The following is a 15,395-nucleotide window of genomic DNA, read 5'->3' as shown; positions in this document are numbered from 1 at the left end:
GCTTGACCACATGCTCTAGTGCCCAATTTCAGTGCTTTTGATAGTAAATTACCACACTTGATTTTCTCTTGTATTTTCAGTGCACATGTTTAACCTTATAGAGAGGGAACGTGTTGTTCTTGCTAGATTGCAAATTGAAATTGAAACTAATGTGCAGCTTTAAGGATCTTAAATGAAGAATACATATTAGTATCCTGTTTTGATGGCTGAATGACAACCATCTGAGGAGTTTTTAAAAAGGAGGGGAGGAGTCTTAATAGTATCCAAGAATTAAACCCCTAAGGCTGTAATTTAGAAATGATTATAAAACTATGTATTATACTTAAAATTTTGATTAAAAAATGCTGAACTGGAACTCCTTGAAAGAAATATCTTAATGTAAATTAAAGATGAAAGCAAAGGGTTATCCAGAGATAAAAGAATATATTTCACTAAGTACCAAGCAATTGGCCAGCTAATAATTTTTAGTGTATGATCATCAGCTCCGGAAAATTCTTGTGGTCTTAAAGAGGGTACACAAATGAAATAACCCATTTTAGACTCAAATCTGGTAAATGTATACCCAGTTTCCAAAGGGAGTATATGTTGCCTAAGATCCAGGACCACCTTTCTGAAAGTCAACTTTCTTTTAAAGATCCAAAGGCTTGCCATGTTGACATGTAGATTATTTTGAGCTGAAGACAAGTCCCAAAAGACTCAGGAAGAATTTTTTTTTTAACTTCTACTTTAAATCAAAAGAATTTAGATACAGGGCCTGGTCCAGGAAGAGAGATAATTACAAAGACTTTGGGGTAGGCGTGGCAAGCTGCTGGAGTCCCCTCTGTGTGTCCTTGGGTCCCACTGTCCCTGGGTGGCATGACAAACATTTGTTTACCAAACACTTGCTCTTCCCTTCTTCTTATGAATTGTCTCCCTTCCCTCTGAAGTCCTGGAGCCCAACCCTCTTCTGCTTAGCTCAGGATGGCATATAAGCTTCAATTACCTGACTGTCTTTGAACCTCTCAAAGATTTTGTATATATAAGTCTCTTACATGTACAAAATTAAATTTGTTTTTCTCCTGTTAATTTGTCTTATATCAATTTAATTAAGACATCAGCCAAAAGAACCTAGAAGGGCAAGAGAAAAAATTTTCCTCCCCTACAATACTCATGTGTGAAGCATGACATGCTTTCATTTTGTTGGGGAATACAGCAATCATTCTGACATGAGGTAAGTTTTAGCCTGTATTTCTCCATTCATGTCATTTTAATCTTGCAGCTCCTATTGTTCTATTCATTCCTTCAGCAAGTATTTCTATACCAACAACAAGGAGAAGCTGTAAGCACCTTGACTTCAAATACTGAGACAAGCCCTCAGCACTTCTGAAGACAGTCCAAACCACCTCCTGGAGACTTTAAAAGCAATGGTTACTTCTCTCAAAATTAGCTCTTTCCTTTTTGTCTAAGGGGCCCTATACCACATAAACCGTAACACTCTGCAAGTTTTACAGCAGGTTTGAGAGCTTCCTCAATTGTCTACCACTTCATTTTGCTTGGGTTACTTGCCTATTCAATAACCAGAGCCAAGTTCAGGCAAAACTGTGAGATGGCCCAATTTTGTCTCAAAGGATTGCATACTCTCTTTCTTCTCCCAGGGGTGGAGATGGGGCCCTGAGCCCATCTCCTAGACCCAATACTCTTAGGCTTTTCTGTCTAAGGACTCTACTTGTGTCTGTTCTTCACAAGCAATGCTCCAAGCCACCTCCAAAGTATCCCACTTGTACTCCTTCCCTCTCCTCTCCTCCCCTTCCCCTTTGTAAGAAGTTCTATGACCTTGGTTTTAGGATCCTAGGTGTTAGGTAAACATTGAATAACAGCAACTAGATCTACCAACACAGTCAGGGCTCTGCAATGAATGCAGGCAAGGGTAGGATCTCCCTTTGAAATGCTGAAGTACCCAACCCTTAACAAGATAAAGTGAAGGCAATTTCACCGCTGCCACGTATGGAGAAAGGAACTGGCCCCACTTTAACCATTTGATTAAAACTACTGATACCATGACAAGGAAGTATTTTAAAATTTGGTCTCTTGTGTTCAAGCCCTAGAATAAAGTGGGCTGGAGAGAAATGGGAGGTGGGAGGAAGACACGGAATGAAAAAGGTCAGCTCTGTTAGACTTTGTTTTCTCTTTCCTACTTTTTTCCAAGGCAGAAGAAGATGCTACTGATGGACTCTTGTTGCCCTATTTCACACTCCAAGGCCCCTACAGTGAAGCTCTTTGGGATTCAACAGCACCATCAGCAGGTGAGCTAAACCAGCTGACCCCTCATCACAGATTGCTGCTGTTGCTGCTCCAGGATGCAGAATACATGGCTGCCGTCCACAAGGGCAGGGAAGAGTTGTTCTGCCAGAGAGTGATGGAAAGAACATGAGCTGTACATGAGAAAACCTAGCTTCATAGTCTAGCTAAATGCCCTCAGGTTGTTACGGAAAAGACTCAGACCAGAACACCGGAGGAAGCGCATGTGGACCCAGAGGAAGCAGTCTCCAAATTCTGGGCCTGGGCTGTAGGGCGTGCCTAGCTTTATAGCAGGCTGGGCGGGGCATTCTTTCGGCACCAAAGTGGTGGGCGGGGCATTCTTTCGGCACCAAAGTGGTGGGCGGGGCATTCTTTTGGCCCAAAAGTGGTAAGCAACTTACAGAAGCAGGAAGCAAAAGGGGTCATGTCATTTCTAAGATAGTGGCTCAATTAAAATGGCAGTTTACTTCCTCTATCAAGGTCAATAATCTAGGCTTTAGTGGTTTCAGCAATATCTAGCAAGGCCTAAGAAATTATGTGGCACATAGTCACTGTTCAGTGGTTACTTGCTCCTGGTGGTTTTCTTACCAAGTTACTACAAGACTACCATAACCTCTACCACCAGCTTGCACCTGTGGTATCTTCCTGTACTTTCTGCTTTAACTGCAACTGACCTCGTACCTGCTCAGACAAATAAAGGACATCCTTGGTACTTCTCAGAAATACAATCTTCTGCCTTGCCTGACTTTCTGGGGGAAGGGACCTTAGTGGTCATCTAGTCTTTGGTGGCAGCTTATAAGGTAATGAAATAAAATGAAGGAATCATTTTGGGTCCTCATTTCAGGAGGAAAGGTGGGCAGCAGTCTTTAGGGTCAAGCCTGCTTGCCTAAGATTTCCTTCTCTGTTTGTTCTCTTACTTAGAAGTCTTGTCTGACATCCTATTCCTTTTCTAAGGTCTGGTGGATTATACCGAAGGAATGACCTCTGCATACCTTCCCTTTTAGCTCAAGGAAGGTTGTTTCTATAACCTGCGTTATGATTAGACTATAGTAGATACATTAGAAACCACCTTTCTCTTATTTCATGTAACTTAAAATTTTGATATGTGGATGATATATACCAGAAGGGATATACATAGTTTTGGAAAACACACTTAGAGTAAAAATATTGGGAGTGTGGGCCCATCTAAATGTGTGACTCTAACTGGTGGCCCTCTAAATGACAAAATACCCAAATTGCCACTTCTGCATCTCTTGATAATAGATGTGACTGTAATAGTGACAGGAGGGGATTGGTGATTTGGAAATAATGATGAGGCTACTGTAAAATGAAAAATAGGGGAGAGTCTGTAAGATTTTTGTCTGAGGTAGGCATGAAACAGCTGATAGTCTGCTCCCGTGGTAGTGGCAGGCATGAGGTCAAGAAAGTTTCCCAAGCTCCATAGGTCAGCTTGGGCCCAGTCATTTCTCTCCTGGCAGCCCAGGACATCAGGGAAGCGATGTAAGCGTGGGGTTCCTGATATGAGAAATATAATCAAGTCATATCCTTTTATAAAACAGCCACTGAAGCAGAGAGAGGTTAAAGGTTCAGTCTCTTTTCATCTCTCCTGCCACTACTGATCTGTATCCCAGCAGAATAGCAAGGAAGGGAGAAAGGCTATAGGGTGTGTGTGTAAGCGTGACAGCAGAGGGGAATATGGTTCTCACAAAGTAGTATTATACAAATGAGCTCCTGGAGGTAGTGATAAATAGCAAAGTTGAGAGAAAATGGTAATATATTAAAATTCTCTTTTGGGGGGCTAAAGAGAATGTACTTTTAGCAGCTTTGCTGAAGCATCTTTTATATTTTCAGATACTACTGCTGATGTTAATAGTAGAGATTAAAAATAGCCTGCCTGCATATAGCTTTCTTCTCAAAGTTGAAAAGTACTTCCATTTAGCTTATTTCTTTGAATTTTATGACATAGTCATAAAGTGTGCAGGCTGATTTAATATTGACTCTATTTTGGCATCATTAATGGAAATAATATAAGCTTTGGAGTTAGATGAACAGGGTTTTTGAGTTGTAACTCCTTACTTAATAGTTATATGACGCTGGCAATTTATTAGCATTCTGATACTCAACTTCATCATTTGTTCATTAAGTCTAGCTCTTCCCAATACCTAAGTCTGTATCTTTCCAATTCCTAGATACCTCTAGGGAGGATAAAATGAAATAACTTATGAAAATGTTGGCACAATGAACACTCAGTAAGTGATATTTTCCTATGTATGAGACTTTCAATCCACACCTGCCCTTTTACATATGAGCTGTCATTAGAATATATAGTTTGCTTTTTTTGTTTGCATATGTGACACTGGAATTGAGGTGAGAAAACAATAGGCATTGTGGTCAATCACTATACATACTTTATGGCACTGTGACTGTAATATAAAACTACAAGTACATTAACTGTGATGAATTAGATTTCTATTAGTACAGATAACCTCCCTAAATCTACCCTGACCAGAGTTCATCAAGATCACTGCTATAGGCCAATCGATGCTTCTGTCTCTCTCTCCCTTCCTTTCTCTCTAAAATCAATAAAGAAAAAAAAAAATTTAAACAGATCACTGCTATTACATGGAGACACATGTTAAGAAGTACAATTTTAGGGATTAAAATTGTATAGGCTATGCACCCTGGCATCTATCAGCCAGATAAAACTTCCTCTTAAGTTTTTGTTAATGACTTCCTCAAACCTACAGTACCCTCTCCTAACATTCTGCCATCTCGGAAAGCCTTTTTGTCTTTGGTGTCATGTATTCCTGTTTGTTCCAATGACAGGGATGGTAGAAAAAGGGGTGGTTATCAGATTGTGCCTTGCAGTATAGCTGAGATTCTCAGCAAAAGCTGATGTTGAGCCAACCCCTCTTTGCACTGACTCTGAGTTTATTTTTCTCTTGGATTTCTGGGCCCCTCCACTTTCCCATTTCTCCTTTATATCTCTTCAGTTTACTTTGTAGAATTCTTTCTCTTTCTGTTCCCCAGGGTTCTGTCCTTGGTCCCCTTTCTCATTTCCTCCTGTACTTGACTAGGATCATCTCACCCATATCCACATTGTCAGCCACACTCACCTATATTCTTATGTCTGCCATCTCTGTATTTCCAGTATGAATGTCCAACCTACTGGGCCTCCACATGTTTTCCTTCAGGGACCTCGAACTGTGTGTGTGTGTGTGTGTGTGTGTGTGTGTGTGTGTGTAATTCCTTTGCTTTAAATTTGCTTTTTCATTCATGTAGCCATAATCATAGAATAGCATCAACATCAATCCAAATTCAGAGACATGGGAGGTAATATTAACACCTCCCTCTATACCTATAGCTAATTACCCAGTAAATCTTGTGAATTCCATCACTTTATGCCATTTCTGATATTCCCCCTTTCCTCCTAATTCTAATTAGGAGAAGAGCACAGTGGTTAAAAACATTAGCTTTGGGTCTAATTTCTGGCATTACCACAAACTAGTTGTGTGGTAATAAGCAAGAAGCTTAGACTTTCTAAGTCTTGATTTCTTCATCTGTAAAATGAGGGGTATTATCTGATTTGTTGTTTAAATCAGCTAATGTTTGGTACCTGGGCAATGAGGAGCCCTCTATAAGGTTATGTTTTATTCAGTTTCTCATTTCTTCTCAGCTAGACCAGTGCTTTGCAATAAATACACATACAATTCACCTGGAAGACTTGTTAAACCCTAGATTGCTGGGTTCCATCCCAGAAAATTTGTTCCCAAGGAATGCTGACTCTAGGGTTCCTAGGTCTGCACTTAGACTGCACCAAAAACAGACACATCATAATCAAACTGTTAAAAGGCAAATACCAAAAGACAATCTTGAGAGCAGCAAGAGAAAAACAACTCATCATGTACAATGACTCTTCAGTGAGATTAACAGCTGACATCTCATCAGACACCATGAGAATCAGAAAGCAGTGGAATGACATATTCAAAATGCTAAAAAGAAAAGATTGTCAATCAAGAATTTGACATCCATTAAAACTATGCCTCAAAATGAAGGAAAAATTAAGATATTCCCAGATAAACAAAAATTGAGAAAATCTGTCATTTGAAGCCCTGAACAAACAAAATACTAAAGGAAATTCTTCAGGTTGAAATGAAAGGACACCAGACAGTAATTTGAATACACACAAATAAATAAAAAACACTAATAAAGATAACCAAAGAGGTAAAAATAACAGGCCATATCAGTGTATTTTTGTTTGTAACTTTCTTTTCTCTGACTTAATTTAAAAGACAACTGCATAAAGCAACAATAAAAAACTACACAGATGGGCTCATAATGTATAAACATGTAATTTGATTGACAAATAATAGCACAAAGAATGGAGCTATAATAGACCCTTACATTTATGGTCAATAGATTTTTGACAAGAATTCAATGGGTAAAGAATAGTCTATTTAACAAATAGTGGTGGGACAACTGGATAACTACATGCAAAGGGGATAGATCCACATTGATCCCTACCTCACAGTATATTAACAAATTAACTTAAAATGGATCACAGACCTAAATATAATAACTAAAACTATAAAACTCTTAGAAAAAGATATAGGGCTAAGCCTTTGTGACCTTGTATTAAGCAATAGTTTATTATATTTAACACCAGGAGCACAAGCAATAGATAAATTGGGCTTCATCAAAATTAAAAACTTTTGTGGTTAAAGGACATCTTCAAAAAAGGAAAAGACAATACACAGAATAGGAGAAATATTTGCAAATCATATATCTGGTAAGGAATTTGTACCTAGAATACATAAAGAACTCTTACAACTCAATAATAAAAAGACAAATGACCCAACTAAAAGTAGGCAAAGGATTTAGATAGAGACTTCTTCAAAGAAGATATAAAAATGGCCAATAAACATAGAAAGATGCTCACCATCATTTGTTGGAGGATGTAATTGAAAGGACATGACAACCGGTTTACCCGTGAGCTGGACCAGGGCAATCAGAGCCTCCTCATCTCCCTCTTTGTCCTTGGAATGTACATTTTTTCCTACCTTCCTACAGTGGAAGCTGTTCCAAGGACATAGCTCTGAGAGAATAAGGTGTTGTTGAGACCCTCTGGATGGTATGCAAGACTGAATCCAGTTAAGGCATCTATTCAAAATTAAAATTTGGCAGATGAGTGTGGAGATTTACTGGTCTTGCAACCATCCAAGACAAGTCTCATAAGTAAGTTCCCTTGCTTATTAAACCTGCCACCTACCAATCTGAAGTGGCCTGCTTCTTTCATTGTTCTCTCCTTGCTGGCTGTGTATAGGGGCCAGTGTGTGAACCAACAATCATTAGTCATTAGGGAAATACAAATACCACTTCACACCCACTATGACAGCTAAAATTAAATAGACAGAAAATAACACCTGTTGGCAAGGATGGGGAAAAATTGGAACCCTCATACATTATTAGTGAGAATGTGAAATGCTGCAGCCACTTTAGAAAATAGTTTACCAGTTCCTCAAAATGTTAAAAACGAATAGTTACAAGACCCAGTAATTACACTCCTATGTATGTACCCAAGAGAAATGCAAATGTATGTCCACACAAAAATTTGTACATACTGTACATATTTTATATTACAATACCCCCCAAATTGGAAATAATCTAAATGTCTATCAACTGATGAATGGATAAACAACACGTAGTATATCCATATACTGGGATATTATTCAGCTACAAGAAGGAATGGAGTACTGATATATATGATGATATGGATGAACCCTGAAAACATTATGCTAAGTGAAAGAAATCAGCTACAAGAAATCACATACTGTATGATTCTATTTATATGACATATCCAGAATAGGCAAATCTATAAAGACAGAAAGTAGTTTATTCATTGCCTATGGTAGATGGTACAGAGATAGAGTAACCAAGACTGACCGCTAAAAGGTATGGAGCTTCTTTTGTGGGTGATAAAAATATTCTAGAATTCACTAGTGATGATAGTCACACACTCTGTGAATATACTAAAAACCACTGAATTACACACTTCAAAACCATGAATTTTATGGTCTGTAAATTATATATCAATAAAGCTGTTTTATATATACAAGGTGGGGCAAAAGTAGGTTTACAGTTGTTTGTATAGAAAATAATACAATAATTAATAAATAATATAAGAATAAACTCTGTTTCGAATATTCACAACTGTAAACCTGCTTTTTGCCCCAACCTGTATATAGTTGACCCTTGAACAACATGAGTCTGAACTGTGCAGGTCCACTTATATATAAATTTTTTTCAATAAATACTGTAAATGTATTTTCCTTTATCATTTTCTTAATAGCATTTTCTTTTCTCAAGCTTACTTTATATTGTAAGAATATAGTTTATAATATATATAACATACAAAACATTTGTTAATCAATTGTTTATGTTATCCATAAGACTTCCTGATCAACAGGAGGTCATTAGTAGTTACGTTTTGGGGGAGTCAAAAATTATATGTAGCCCTGGCCAGTTTGGCTCAGCGGTTAGAGCGTCTGCCTGTGGTCCGGAGATACCCGGGTTCAGTTCCCGCTAAGGGCACGTACTTTGGTTGCAGTTTGTCCCCGGCCCTGTTTGGTTGTGCGGGTGGCAGCCACTCGATGTGTCCCTTCACGTCGATGTTTCTCACTCTCTCTCCCTTCCTCTCTCTCCCTCCCATTCTATCTGTACAAAAAATGGAAAAATGTCCTCGGGTGAGGATAAAAAAAAAAAAAAAATTATATGTAAATTTTTGACAGCACAGGGGGTTGGGGTGTCCATTTACCCCCACATTGAAAGTCAACTGTATATAAAAACAAGTACAGATACTTCAAATTACTCTGGCATCACCTGAGACCCTGAATAATTCTTGCTAAGAAGCATAAATCAGACACCCACATTTGTTCCTTTAGAAAAATAAATCTAGAAGAAGTAATCATTGTAAACTAGAAGCTAATTCCACTAGGTGGGAGTCTGTGATGAATTTCCTTTCGTTACCTCATCCTTCCTGTGGCTGCTTACACTGTCTATTTGCATGGTCCCCCTTAACCTGGATGTACCCCTTGTGCAGACACTGCCCCTCTCCCTCCATTCTAGCCTCTAAGTGTCCAGTAGAGCATGGCCACATTTATCTAAGTCAAGTGGAGAATGAGAATGCAGAGGATTAGTAACAGTGTCTACAATCAAACCTTGGATAGCAGAATGATCATGGTGAAATGAAATGAAAAGCTCGACATAAGTGCACTTTCATATGGGGAGGGGAGGGGAGGGAAGGGAAGTTTGACTTGTTTTATCTAGTAGCCTGTGTTACAGTTTTGGCAGCCTGTCCCTGGCCAATGAATGAGGAGAGCATTTCTTGGATAAAAGGGGAGAGAGGAACGTCTGGAGTACATGTTTTAAACTATGGCAATCTTCTTTCTTTTTCATGACAAGGATATCAACTCTGGCTTGTCCCAGCAACTGACAACTGTATGGACACGTGGAAAAAGGAAAGAAAGGAGGGGCCAGACGGGTTGGCAGCACAGGCTATTTAGCAGTGAGGCATAATCATAGGTGTTATCATTTCCTACTGCTGTGTAACAACTTACTGCAAATTCAGCAGCTTAAAACACAAATTTATTATCACACAATTTCTTTGGGTCCCAGGAGTCTGGGTTCAGCTTTACTGGGTCTCTACTCAAAGTCTCCCAATGATGTAATCAAGGTGTCAGCAGAGCTGTTGTTCCTATCTGGCACTTGGTATCTTCTTCCAAGCTCATTCAGGTTGCTGGCAGAATTCAGTTCCTTGAAGTTGTAGGACAGACTTATTATCTTGCTGGCTGTTGGCAGGGAGTCCCTCAGTCCCTAGCCACCTGGCCATCTTACAACATGGCAGTTTCGAAGCCGTCAGGAATAGGAATCTTATATAATGTAATGTCATCACAGCATGACTCCACCATCACCTTGCTTACATAACAATTCAATCATGGGAGCCATTAGCTTAGCTTCTTCTCAGTTCCGCCCTCCCCCCAGCACTCAAGGAGAGGGATTTATACAGGGTGTGTACACTAGGGGGCTGGGATCTTGGGGTCATCTTAGAGTTCTGACTACCACAGGAGGTTCTGGTGAGTGCCAAAGGAGGGCTGACTCATTTATCACTTTAATAAGAAAGCTATAGATTTCCCCTTGTGTTTCTTCCAGATTTTTATTATTAGTCATTAAAAGAGGACTTCTTGGATTTGGGGTCAGGAATCCACAAACTTATGTATAGAAGAACTCCAGGTAAATAGAAATTAGAGCCCTGGCCGGTTTGGCTCAGCAGTTAGAGCGTCGGCCTGCGGTCTGGAGAGACCCGGGTTTGGTTCCCGCTAAGGGCATGTACCTCGGTTGCAGTTTGTCCCTGGCCCTGGTTGGTCGTGAGGGTGGCAGCCACTCGATGTGTCCCTTCACATCGATGTTTCTCTCTCTCTCTCTTCCTCTCTCTCCCTCCCTCTCTGTCTGAACAAAAAATGGAAAAATGCCCTCGGGTGAGGATAAAAAAAAAAAGAAATTAGAGCAATGGGATTCCAGGCAGTTGCCTATAGGTTGTCAGGCATAAAACTCTTCTGTCCACAGCACCAAAAGAAAATCCTTTTTTTTTCCTCTCAAGGATACTCAGATCTAACAATAGTGAAAGGAAACCTGAACAGCATGCAAACCAGTGCAGTGTAAGGGTTACAGCTAAGGCTGCATATCGGAATAACTGGGAGGACTCATGTCCCTCTGCCCTCATCCTGCTCCCGTCCACCCTGAAGCAGGTGTTTAGCATTCCCTTGCTTTTCTTTATAGTTTAATTACATGCACATGGATGGCTCTCTAAGCAATACATTGTTTAGTTTTGTCATGTTTTAACTTTACCAAAACAAAATCAGTGTGTATTTTTTGTAACTTGCTTTTTTCATGTAATATTCTTGAGATGTACCCATGTTGACATATGTAGCTGTGATTCATTCATTTTCACTGACGATACATATACTGTATCATTATATACCACTCTGCATATACTATGATTTTATTTATTCATTTCTCTGGTGATAAATATTTTTGTGTTCTAGTTTTTTTTCCTGATTATAAGCAAACGCCTGCAAATATTTTTGTACATGGTTTCTCATACAAATACACACATTTCTTTACAAAATACATGTAGGGATGGAACTGCTGAGTCATGGCACGTGTGTGGTTTCAGGTTAATTAGATGATGCCGCATTGTTTTCCATCCTACAAAATCTCACGCTCAGCTGCAGAACCCGTCACTCCACATCCTCAGCAACACTTTATATTGCTGGCTTTCTAATTGTTGCTAATCTGATGGAGATAAAATGGTGTCTCATGGTGACTTTAATTTGCATTTACTTGATTAGTAATGAGGCTGAGCATCTTTTAAAGGGATATTCCTATTTTATCTTCTCTGAAATGCCTGCTCATGTTAAAATCAGGTTCCTCAATCAGCTTTATCAAAATAGAGTTGTTATTTTAATTGCTACTTAACTGTCCCCCATGTCTTATTTCTCAATTGCTTGTACACTTTAAAGGGAAAAAAGGTACTTTAGATGTTCCACTGATGGAATGAATAATGAACACATTTGACTACCTAAGAGTTCAGGACTTAAGTACATTTTCAGATATTTTGAAGTACCAGAATATATTAGAGTATAAAGTTGAGTTATGAGATGGTTTATTTTTCTAGGCTTACCACAACACTTTACAGTTAGCTTGGCTTAAGATTTTACAGGTTAGGGCCAACTTGCTATATGACATATGATCTTGTAAATGTGTTACTATAATCCTAGTGGACATATATCACACAATAGATGTGCTCAGCAAGTATGAGCAAAATGACTAATGATATAACAAACCTACTCGTTTATTTATTTGTGAATTTGTTCTATTTATTTATTTGTGAAAAGTCTTAACCACTTAATGGTACTTTGATTCTATTTTACTTGCAAATGAATGCCCATACCTTGTAGTATTTAAAAACCAGCTACTGGCCCTGGTCAGTGTGGTTCAGTTGGCTGAGTGTTGTCCCATGGACTGAGAGGTCACTGGTTTGATTACCAGTCAGGGCACATGCCCGGGTTGTAGGCCCGATCCCTAGTAGGGGGTGAGCAGGAGGCAGCTGATTGATGTTTCTTTCTCAGATCGATGTTTCTATCTCTCTCTCCCTTCCTCTCTCCAAAAATCAATAAAAACATATTTTTTAAAAAGTACCTAGAACTTATCTTAGTAGTTAAAAACAAGAACCACAATTACTGAAAAGATCTAAATTTGGAATGAGATTTTGAGCATCATATATAGTGTTATCTAAAATTGATAATCAATTGACTAAATGCAAAAAATAATCTTATCCTCTACTTTAGTGTTTTTCAAGTTTGGTAGAGTACCAATTCAGCTGGATATAAATAAGGGTTATTCAGTAAAAGGGTTCATGATTTAGTAAGTTTGGGAAATACCAAGTTATCAAAGCTAAACCAATTAAACTATCAGTCTTAATAGAGCCTTTAATGTACTATCAAATGGTAGATCCTAAGAGGGGCTATGGTATGCAACGTACCCCAAACATTTTTTCCCTGGAATACCTGGGTCCCAAGGAACAAACATAGGAAAATATGCTGCTCTGCTTTGATTATCTTGTCATCAGCTTCTTACAGTAATATGATTCTTTGTTTTCTTAACATTTTTTTCTATTTTTATTTTTTAAGAAATAATCATTCTTGGATTTAAATTTTTATCAGTCTTACAATAATTAGACAAGCGTGCAGTAAATATTTATATTACAAAAAATTCACGATACTAAAAGTCTACAAAATTCCTTTTCAAAAAGATATGATTCAAGTTCATTAAAATGGTAATTAAATCTAATCCTAAACTAATTACTGTTCTTTGTCATCAGTTGTAGTTTGACATTTTACCTAATGTGGTATCTTAAATCAAAAATTTTTGAAAAGCCTAAAGCAATGTTATTGGAATTTATTTATAAAAATATCTATACTGCCTTTTATGTTAATAGAAAGAAGAGAGAAGATATAAAAACCAGTTGATATAATTACTGTTGAATAAACAAAATACATTTGAAGATTTCTACTTGTAAAATTTTTGCTTAAAGTCAATTTATTTGTAAAATGAAAAGCACACTTTTAAAAATTGATTCGCCATGTTCTTTTCTGTGTAAACGCAAATCCTGCACTTGTGATCTGTGGTGGAACATTCTTCTATAAAGAGAGCCTTTCCGCCCTGGCCAGTTTGGCTCAGCGGTTAGAGCGTCGGCCTGCGGTCCGGAGAGACCCGGGTTCGGTTCCCGCTAAGGGCATGTACCTCGGTTGCAGTTTGTCCCCAGCCCTGGTTGGTCGTGCGGGTGGCAGCCACTCGATGTGTCCCTTTCACATCGATGTTTCTCTCTCTCTCTCTCCCTCCTGCTCTATCTGAACAAAGAATGAAAAAGTGTCCTCGGGTGAGGATAAAAAAAAAATAATAAAAAAAAAATAATAAAAAATAAAGAGAGCCTTTCCTGGCAAACGGCTGCAAAGAATGGGGTTGCCAGCACCTAATCTATGAGGAGGAAAACACATTCGCACACAGTCTGCATGCAAATTTAATTTGGTTTATAATCAGCTCAGTTTCATTTAAGATTAATAGCTGAATTAAATAATGCCAGCCTATATGCCCCATTTATTCTTATAAAGACAGGCTGGTGCCTTTGCACCAAGGACAGAATGGGACTTGGAAGATGATTTAAATGAGCTAATTACCCTCTCTTTGACCACTGAAATGTTTTCAACCACCCACAACAATTCTGAGTTTAGTAAAACTGTAACACAACAGGCATAATGGGCACTTACTTCTGAGGTTGGCATTTACTTATGAAGATGGAACCCAATGAACCTTCAATAAAACACCAAAATGGAGGCAGGTCATTAAGCTACGTGATAGAAACTTGAAGGTCTTTGGAGAACAGGAAAATTGGTGAAGAAATGAAAATGCTACTGAAGAGCCAATCTGCATAACCAACCAAGTCAAGATGCTCAGACTCCATAACTGGGCTAAAAAGAAAAGTGTAACACTGCTCTGTATCTAATCTCCCTCAAACTCCTTAAAGTTCTTACAATGTGCTGTTTATTGTGTTCTGTGACATTACCTTTCCTCTTTAAATTTTGCTATGGCATTGTTCAAAAATGTTCTTTGAATGGGGGATATTTGGGGGAGAATTTCACCATGTTCCTTATGATAACAGGAGGCATACCCTCAACTCCCTTTTTATAAGGTGTCACATGCAAAAATGAAGGTTATGAATCACCTCTATTTACAGTTCTTTAAAAATAATGACATTCCATAAATCTATTCATTTCTAGCTAGAAAAAACAGTTGAAATAATTCAAACCAGTTCTTTCATGATCTGGCAAGACAAGAATAAACAAAAAGGAAAAAAATAACTGAAATGTATTTGATTCAGACAACATTCCAAACATCATCTTCTAGGAAATGAAAACAGCATCTCCTCCAATACCCAATCCCAGAGCATGTGCTGTTCTCGTAAAGATCCATTCACTGGCCCTGGCTGGTTTGGCTCAGCGGTTAGCGTGTCTTCCCGCGGACCAGAGTTGCAGTTTGATTCCAGTCAAGGGCACATACCTCAGTTGTGGTTTGGTCCCCAGCCCTGGTTGTGGTCGTGCGGGAGGCAACCAATCAATGTGTCTCTCTCACATCAATGTTTCTCTCCCTTTCTCCCCCCTCCATTCCCACCACTCCCTCTCTCCCTCCTTCCCACTCTATCTGAAGATAAATGAAAAAAAAAAAAATAAAAAAAAATCCATTCACTGTTTAACCTCTCAGAAAGTTTCAAATCATGAGCATAATGTAATCAGGGCCCACTCTAAATAAAACTGAGAATTAGTAAAGCTGCTCTTAACAAGCTTATTATCCCCCTAAGATGGTGTCCTATCACTGTGACCTCCACTCTTAACCTTTTATTTATCTCCCCCTCCAATCAAAACTGGTTTATACTATGCCTTACTCCTTTGACAGGGCCATGATGAAATAATAGTTTCCTGTAAATAGCGGTTCCTCATCTGTCT

At 38.6% G+C, this 15,395-nt stretch overlaps 1 protein-coding gene across 3 annotated transcripts in view; it reads right to left on the bottom strand.

Moving 5' to 3' along the window:
- PPM1L (protein phosphatase, Mg2+/Mn2+ dependent 1L) overlaps positions 1–15,395 on the bottom strand; it is a 248,372-nt gene that overhangs the window by 16,326 nt on the left and 216,651 nt on the right. The gene's annotated exons all lie outside the window — the stretch shown is intronic.

This window comes from Molossus molossus, unplaced genomic scaffold (genome assembly GCF_014108415.1).
Source record: "Molossus molossus isolate mMolMol1 unplaced genomic scaffold, mMolMol1.p scaffold_m16_p_5, whole genome shotgun sequence".
NCBI classification, from domain to species: domain Eukaryota; kingdom Metazoa; phylum Chordata; class Mammalia; order Chiroptera; family Molossidae; genus Molossus; species Molossus molossus.
This window is presented reverse-complemented; position numbering and strand designations above follow the sequence as displayed.